Here is a 7,352-nt window from a genome sequence, read left to right on the forward strand (position 1 = left end):
TTTGGAAAATTCTGAAAAGTGAGCACAGAAATAAAAAGTCAAGAAGAGAAAGATAGGGTGTAGGTATGTAAATACTGACATATTAGGAAAGAAAATAATAATGAATGTTTGTTATGTGGTACTTGACTTGGTTACATTCTGCAGAGGAGATTAAGGAATGGCAAACAAAACAAAACAAAACAAAACACCTTAATATAAAGGAAGAAAAGTTTCTTTTTTAAAGCTAGGAAGCGACTTCTAAAGTGTTCCTCAAATTCTGGTAATTGGATAGCTGAGCAAGCAGCCTTGTATTCCATCAGAGAGACTGGCTGAGCTGGAAGGCAAGCTGAGTTACGGGAACTTTCTCTGGCTTCCTCAAAGCTCTTCAACATCCCAGGAGTTCACGGCAATATTTGTCCATGAGTTCCAGGCTCTTCTGTGGGGTTGAGTCCCAATGTTTTCCTCAAGGCTGTATTCTCCAAGACCTCGCTCCCTGGGAAGGAGGAGGAAGAAAGGACAGGGCAGGATCCAGGATTGGGACAGGGTTTGGTTACGTGGCCATGTTAACAGCCTGAGCGATTGTGGGCACTGCTTATGAACTTGGCCACTACCCAACCCTCAGTAGGTGCCCACAGATGGGTCACCTACCTTCCTCTGCTTCCAAATATCCTGTGGCTTGATATGAGGGACTGACCTTATTGTGGCGATCATGTCACAACATATACAGATCTTGAATGATGTTGTATACCTTGAACTTAACACCAATGTTATACATCATTCGTGTGTCAATAAGGCTGGAAAAAACTAAATAAAGGCACTGAAGACTATTTATTTCAGGGGCCTTTCTAAGACTTGACGGCAGGATTTCCTGCCAGAGAAGACAGATGCTTTTTTTAAAATAATAAACATTCCACAATTCCTTCGAGTCTATCCTTTGTTTCTCCTGCCCAGACAATAGGAAGTCACAGGCCTCACGCCCAAGGCCACTGTGCGAGCACGAACTTCCAGGGAGCGTGCAAAGGAAAGGTAGAGATCCCTGGGAAGGAAGGCAGGAGTGTGCCCTGCTGGCCAGAGCGCCTCCCAGCCCACTTCCTCACGTTTCTCTCCACCACCGACTCCCTGGCCCCACGGCCACTGGCGCCCTGTGTGCCTCTGCCGCATTTCCAAATTTACCCTGACTTAGGTGTGGGAAGCCACTTTTCTCCCTGATGCAGCTGGGACTTGGTTGGAATTAAACATCACAACAAAACAAAACGCTGAAGGTAAAGCAAGCAAATGTAAGAGCAGAGAAATGGATAGGTTTACATAGATTTTTTTTATCCTAATCTCACCGAGGTCCAGGCTGGCTAGCCTGGCTCTGTTTGAGTAGTTTGCTGAGCTCCGGGGCTGTTTCTTGGCCTCCACGCTGTCTGGCCCGAAGGCATTAGAGGCTGGACGAGGCTCCTCAGATTTCTGGCTCAGTGTTACTCTGGAACAAATGATCTCTGGTGGAATCTCAGGAAGGAGTTTGGGTTCCTTTCTGGCACTTGCTTCTGTGCCTGTTCTCTGGGATCAGCCCTGGGATTGTCAGCTCCAGCTTGGGGCTCAACTGCCTTTCCTTGTCACGCCACCCCTGCCTCACTTCTCCCAACCCCGACTCTGTCGGCATGGCTTTGCTGGTCTTTCTAAGTAGGAAAAACATTTGGCTCACTGACCTGCAAGGATCCTGCTCCATTTACGTTCAGCATCGCCATGCCTGTGAGTCTTCGTGACTCTGGCCCTTGGAAATCCTGCTTTGCTCTAATCCCTCCCCTTCTGCTGTGTTGGTCTGGCTCAAATGAGTTTAAGTTAGGCTGGGTTTCCCCTTTGGGTAAAAAATAGCACAGTTTCTAAATTCTGCTCTCTGTCCACATCTGTAGGATGATCTCTACATATCAACACGACCCCGTCGGTGACTGTTCTGTTCACACCTTGTACATCTTCGCTGATTTTGTCTAGTTGATCCACTGGTCACTACAAGAGGAATGCAGCAATCTCCCAACTGCATCTGGTGAACTCCCTCTTCTTTCAATTCTGTGAGTTTTGGCTTCGTGTATTTGGGGGCTGATTTTAGATGGTCTCCTCTTACAATTATTAAATCTTGACTGACTTCTCAAAGGTCACGAGAAATGGTTTTCTTCAAGTATATTTTGACCAATATCATCCAGCTACTCTGGATTACGTCGCTCTGTTTATGTCATGTATCTCTTCCCATCCTTTTGCTTCCAACCTGTCTGAGTCTTTGAATCTAGGGGCGCTGGGTGGTTAAGCATCCGACTTCGGCTCAGGTCACAAGCTTGTGGTTTGTGGGTTTGAGCCCCGCATTGGGCTCTGCACTGAAAGCTCAGAGCCTGGAGCCTGCTTCGGATTCTGCGTCTTCCTTTCTCTCTCTCTGCCTTTTCCCAGCTTGTACTCTCTCTCTCTCTCAAAATAAACTTTAAAAAAACAAATAAAATGACACCAAGCTGTCCACACCCAAAGAGAAAATCTTACACATTTTTTTCTTCCTCAAGAGTTTCTCCTTGTCCAGGTATAGACATTTTTCTATTTACCCTATTTAGGATTATTTGAGCTTCTTGAATCTGTAGATTTAATTGTCCATCAAATTTGAGAAGTTTTTGGCTATTATTTCTTCAAATATAGTTTTCTGCCCCCTTCTGTCTCTTTGTTTCTTTCTCGGATTCCTATTTCGTGTCTGATGCTTGTCTCACAGGCCTTCTTCACTTTCCGTCAATCTTTTTTCCACTCTGTTCTTCAGACTGAATAACTCCCATTGCTCTGTTTGGAGCTCACTGATACCTCTTTCTGCCATCCCCAATCTGTTGTTGAGCCCATTTAGTGACTTTTTTTAAAATGTCAGTGTGGTTTTTCTCTGCTCTAGAATCTGTGTGTGTGTGTGTGTGTGTGTGTGTGTGTGTGCGCGCGTGTGGTTTCTATTTCTCTACCGGTGTCTCCATGTTGTTGAATTGTCCTATTTCCTTTAATTATTTGAACATATTTGTCATAGTTGCTTTGAGATCTTTTCCTGATAAAGCCAACATCTGGGCTCACTAAAACTCAGTTTCTAGCAACTACTTTTGTCTCTCAAGTATGAGTCATACTTCCCTGTTTCTTTCCACATCTCCTAAGTTTTTGTAGAAAACTGTGGACATGTTAGCTAAAATGTTGTAGCCACTATGGATTTTGATGTATTTTTTTAGTACTGTGGAATTTACCTTCCCCCACAGTGTGCAGCTGTTGACGTGTCTGCTGAGATTTTTAATTGTAATTTTTATTTCCTGCAGCCTAATTTCCTAGGGTTTCCCTTTGTGTGTGCCTCGCGTGCGGCCCACCAGTGACCTGGGCGAGGTCGTTTGCAAGTGCCCCGAGCTGCGGGGCCCCACGCTCTGCTGAGCCGCTGGTGGGGGGGGACAGCAGTACTTTCACAGCTTAGCCGGCTGTCGTATGTCCCTCGGTGCTGCTTTCTCCTGAGCTCTGCTGGGTCTCCTCCGTGCGTGTGCACAGTTCCCGTCGCCCAGGGACACGTGGAGAGCTTACCTCGAGTGGCGTGGCGGAGGTGAGCTGACGCCTCAGGGTCACACTCAGATGCAGACAGAAGTAACGGAAGCGTGAGACACTGTTAACGTCGTAAGGAAGAGTCTTGGGACAGGAAGAGCTGAAGAAACCACTCATCGACGACACTGGAAAGGAAACCACCGCGAGGCCGCTCACTCAGCTGCTGAGGTCATTCACGTGTGTCTCTTAAAACGTTAGGCTGACCTCAGCCTAAATGTGACCCGGCAGTCCTGTACATAAATCCGACTCGTTCATACGGTATAAAAGCCCCTTTCCCGTCTAGTGCCGTGTCTTCTGAACAGCCTCTTTCTGCACTTGGCATCCATGGCCGGCACCACCACGAGGTCCCCACGTCTCCGGTGCGTCCGTAACTTCCCTCCCCAGGCGTCCACTTGTTGACCACCTCAGACCCACAGAGAATGTCATGCATTTTGATGCCATTTCCAACTTCCGAAGCGAAGTATACTCAGCTCCCTGTGTGTTACAGCCAAGAGAGGAGGAAGGGCTAGTCGACCCGTGATGCCTCTCCGCCTGGCTCTGGGCTCGGAGGTTCAACCTCCATCCTCACCTCCTTTCACACAACAAAATAAATATTAACAGGCTGAAGATGAAATTTTGTAAAGCAAGTGCACACACACAAAAAAGAGAGGTTTTGGTGAAACACGATAGAGTGAACAAAAGAAGTCTTAGGTCTTTTCTCCTGAAAATTCATTGAAGTCGTTTAAGTGCCCACTGGGAGAAGGTAAAAAGCGAAATAGTTTCTGGCCTTGAGTTACGGAAAGACTCAGGCATGCAGTCTTCAGCAACGATTAAAGGCAGGGGCGAAGGGCTGGGCTGGAAACAGGAGAGCTGGTGCACTCATATCTGTTCCACAGCCTATGGCCCCTCCCTCACCTCTGCACAAAGTTGGGGCGGAATCCACTCTCCGGAGAAACCAAACCAGAAGGGCTCGAACCCTGGAACATGAGGCATAGCTGAGCGTCGGGAGGAGCCACCACATACTGAAAAAGGCATATTTGGTGGGGACCAAATTAAAGTCTTGATAATAATTAGTGGGGTCTCCCAGAATCCTTAGAGGCAGGCTTATAGTATCCCTCTAGACCACAGATTGGAGGATTTTTTATGTGAAGCTGACCAGCCCCAAGCAAAGGGCTTTTATATGCTGATGTGCGGGGGAGGCTGCCCAAAGAAACAACTGCACCCCTACTCAATTAATGGATTCCAAGGCCCATCCATTGATAATCCTGCCGCTGAGTGAAGGGCTGCCGATCAGCTATTTCTTTTCTTTCCTTCCCTATCTCCCCAACCCGAGCGTAGAAATTATTCTTCACTAGGTAAGTCTTAAAAATTTAAAGCAGAAGAATGATAGTTTGAGCGCTGACCAAAGCCCGGGCCCTGGGGCACCGCTCAGCCTCTCTCACCTCCTGAAGGGGTTTAGGGGAGAAATGCCATTTCCCGACCCTCTGCCTCTGGGCGCTGCTTCACACCCTGTTCGCTTCAGGAGAATCGGACAGATGATCTGCCCTTGGGGAATAGATCCTTCTCATCAAAATCCGAACCCCAGGTTGCCTTGTTTTCGCTTTAAGCGTTTCCAGTAGGTGATTTACTTACGATAAACAATCCACTCCCTCTGCAGAGACGGGATCAGGCAGTGTAAGAAAAATCCTCAAACACGAACAGCCTCATTTTCCTCTTAGAAAAGGGACTCAGAGATCATTCTCCTTTTCTATTACTCGAGGAAAAAACAAGCAACAGGCAGCAGAGGCTGTCTCGATGGTCGGGCAGCCTGGTTGACAGGCCAGCCTATGGCAGGGGCATGGCTGCTGATGAGGAGACAGTGGCAGATGTGATCTCTACGGAACCGGTGGCAGCTCAGGTGACAGGTAGTGACATGGCATCTCCTCATGGTGAATCCAGCAGTGAGAGCGGCTGAGGTGGCCGTGGTCCAAGGACGAAGAACCTTGCTGGTGTGGGACACGCAGCAGCTGGTGGTAAGAGGCTGTGACAGTTGCTGTGACTATAAGAACTAGGGGAAGAGAGGAATTCTCCCCCCACGAGCAATGAGATCTCTTCTCTTAATTCGCAAGGGGGACGCCGCTGCGGGCGGAGGGACAGACACTGTCAGCCTGCGGGGACAGCTGCTGCTTCGGGCTGTGAGCCCCGGTACCCTGGAAAGGAGGAGGGTTGGTGACTGACTGCAGGAGACAGGAGCCGCAGGGCTCCATGTGACCTCAGGGGCAGAGCCTCAGCCTTGGTTCTTAGGGGGGGACAGCTCCCTGTCCCGCTCTCTCGAGGGGACACTGGCCTTGCTGTCCGCTTGGGGCCGGGCGCAGAGGGAGAAGCAGGGGGGTGCCCGTGGGGGCCAAGGCTCTGGGTGAGCAAGGGCTCCGGTCTCTAACGCTGTGACCCTCCTGTGTCGCTGACCGATTCCCAAGGGAATGGCAGTGGCCCGGGTCCAGCCAGTCACTGTCTTGTTCTTTCAATCACCCAAGGCTCCAAATCCCCAGAACTTATTCCCTGGCTCTTCTCACGCACTATGCCCATCATGCAACCACCGTATTCTGGCTCTAGAAAAACCGCTGAACTCCGATCTTAACCCTAATCCTTTCTACATTTGTGTCAGTGCCAGCTGGGGCTCAGCAAGGCTTACCTACTCCTACCCTTGAGAATGAAATTTTCAAAGTTGAAAATATAAATCAAGTTCATGTATTAAGAGGGTATATACACACCCTCTTTCATTTATGATGGAAGTGGAGGTGGGAGAGAGCGATGGAGGTTTGCATCCAGAGAGGTAAGGGTCAATATGGTCTATGCTGTACGTTTGCGACCGAAGGTAAAATCCGGAGAGGAAGAAAAGCCTGTTGGGAAACAATGGAGTCCCCACGAGCCAGGCTGGGGGGCGCCCTTCAGACCTTGTTCAGGACCTTCAGAAAAGGGAGCCAGCGTGCAGGCAGCTGATAACCCTGCGCCACTGGTTCAGAGCCGCCCCTCTCCCGACAGCCCTGCCCAGCCCCGGTCCTCGTCTCTCCCCTCTCCCCTACTCCCCGCCCCTCCTACTGCGGGGCAGTCCCAGAAGGAATGTTCGGGATGTAAGGCTGAGCTGTGAGGAGCCTCCTTAGGTGCCATGTGCCAGCTTCGAGAGGGGACGGGAGAGAAAGAACTGCACATTAGCCTCACATCCTCACTGCCACATTTTTAGCTTATCCCACGTTTGAGAACATTCTCCAAAAGCCAATAAAAACAGATATGAAACCAAGGTGTTTTCTGAATCAGAAAAAAAGCATTTTGCCACTGGGAAGGAGGTATGTCCCCCGCCCGAGGTGAGATGAGAAAGAACCCACTGGAGGTTTCCCGAGGCACCGCGCTGGCGCGGACGGAGTGCCCGCTCCTTGTGGGGGTCCCGGCTGTGTTCTGGACAGCGTTGTGACGCGGCCGATCTTCTGTCCTGAGCTCTGACGGGTTAGGTGTTAAGGTGGCTTGTTGTCGTGCTGTGGTGGAGCGAGGTCTGTGTCCTCCTGCCCCGTTCCTCGGCGGAAACCCTGCTTCCCAGTCTGGAGCTGACTGGAATTGGACGGGGTCGTTGGTGCGGAGCCCTCGTGGGCGGGATGGTGCCCTCACCCCGTCAGGAGAGAACCCGCCTCTGCCGTCGGCCACTGGACGACACGGTGAGAAGGCAGCCGTGGGCAGCCGGGCAGAGGCCTCTCTCCAGAGCCCCGCGGGCCTGACACGTCCCCCCTGGTGACAGACCACGGGGGCCTGACGCGTCCCCCCGGTGAGAGACCACGGGGCCTGACGCGTCC

General features: G+C 50.4%; 1 long non-coding RNA gene across 1 annotated transcript; it reads left to right on the forward strand.

Annotated features, from left to right (window-relative positions):
* Positions 1 to 1,567: 1,567 nt before the first annotated feature.
* Positions 1,568 to 4,158, forward strand: LOC115272767. The gene is made up of 2 exons (XR_003900449.1): positions 1,568 to 2,033; positions 3,282 to 4,158. It is a non-coding gene; the product is annotated as an uncharacterized LOC115272767 (long non-coding RNA).
* The last annotated feature ends 3,194 nt before the right edge of the window (positions 4,159 to 7,352 follow it).

Source organism: Suricata suricatta, chromosome 11, assembly GCF_006229205.1.
Source record: "Suricata suricatta isolate VVHF042 chromosome 11, meerkat_22Aug2017_6uvM2_HiC, whole genome shotgun sequence".
Classification (NCBI taxonomy): Eukaryota; Metazoa; Chordata; class Mammalia; order Carnivora; family Herpestidae; genus Suricata; species Suricata suricatta.